General features: G+C 39.5%; 1 protein-coding gene across 11 annotated transcripts in view; it reads right to left on the reverse strand.

The window, feature by feature from the left end:
- Window positions 1-1342, reverse strand: part of Lrba (LPS responsive beige-like anchor protein) — a 674454-nt gene that overhangs the window by 524774 nt on the left and 148338 nt on the right. The gene's annotated exons all lie outside the window — the stretch shown is intronic.

Here is a 1342-nt window from a genome sequence, read left to right on the forward strand (position 1 = left end):
TACACATTTAATGAACACAGATTACAGAATAAAAATTCTTTCAATAATTTATAGAGTGCATAACTAGTATAATGAAAAAACACTTAAGCTTTGTATAATTTCTCATTTTGATAAAATATTCCCTTTTGTGTTTTAGTCTTATAATTTGGTCTTTTTGAGAAAGGGTCTCCCCGTAGCCCCAGCTGACCTAGAACTCACTATGTAGACCAGGCTGGCCATGAACTCACAGAGATCCGCCTACCTCTACCTCCCAAGTGCTGGGACTAAAGGCATGCACCACCATGCCAGGCTCCCTTTGATATTTTAAGATAGACTCTTCCTGTAGATCCAGCTAGCCTGGAACTTGATATGTAGACCAGCCTGGCTACAGAGATCAACCTCCCTCTCAAGGGCAGGGATTAAAAGTATGCACCACCATGCCCAGCTTGATAAAATAATTTTAATGAGAACAGGTGGAATACTACAAAACGACAAGAACATAATTAGTTATCCTATTCACAACAATGTATAAAAATTCACTATTCCACCACCCTCTATAACTTGTACCAGGATCTAAGCATGTACCATTAAGAAGAGCATTACACACTGGATACTAATCTAAGTACCATGAAAACCCATTTCCTTGTAATTTGTCCTCAGAAGAAATTTTTGAAAATACATTAATTATGCTTGTCATTATACAAGCTCTAACTATATTAACTACAAAAGCTTCTTCATAGTAAGTTAATGAATATACATTTTTTTAATATTTTATTATGTTTATTTTCATGTGTATGAATGTATTGCCTGCATGTGTGTGAGTGCACCCATGTCGTGCAATGCCGTGGAGGTCAGAATAGGGCTTTGGATGCCCCTGGAACTGGAGTTAAGGAGGGTTCATAGCCGCCATGTGGGTGCTGGGAATCGAACCTGGGTCCTCTGCAAAAGCAGTCACTGCTCTTAACCACTGACCCATCTCTCCAGCCCCAATACACATTATTTTTGTAATGGAAAAAAGTGCAAATTTTCTCCCAAAGGTCAACCATAACGTTCTAGATTTGAATTGATTGCAAATAATCTGAAAGTTCTAGTGAACCCAGACAGGTATCCGTTCATTCCATTTATACATGAACAACTACTATGAACTGAGTACTGTGAACACCCCAACATTATGATTTGACTTTTATCTAAGTAAGTAAAAACTAAACTGAATAGCCAGGCATGGTGACGAACGCCTTTAATCCCAGCACTCAGGAGGCAGAGGCAGGTGGATCTCTGTGGGTTCAAAGCCAGCCTGGTCTACATAGTGAGTTCCAGGACAGCTGGGGCTAAGGGGAGACCCTGTCTCAAAAAGACCAAAAAA

This window comes from Nannospalax galili, unplaced genomic scaffold (genome assembly GCF_000622305.1).
Source record: "Nannospalax galili isolate Female #2095 unplaced genomic scaffold, S.galili_v1.0 scaffold305, whole genome shotgun sequence".
Classification (NCBI taxonomy): domain Eukaryota; kingdom Metazoa; phylum Chordata; class Mammalia; order Rodentia; family Spalacidae; genus Nannospalax; species Nannospalax galili.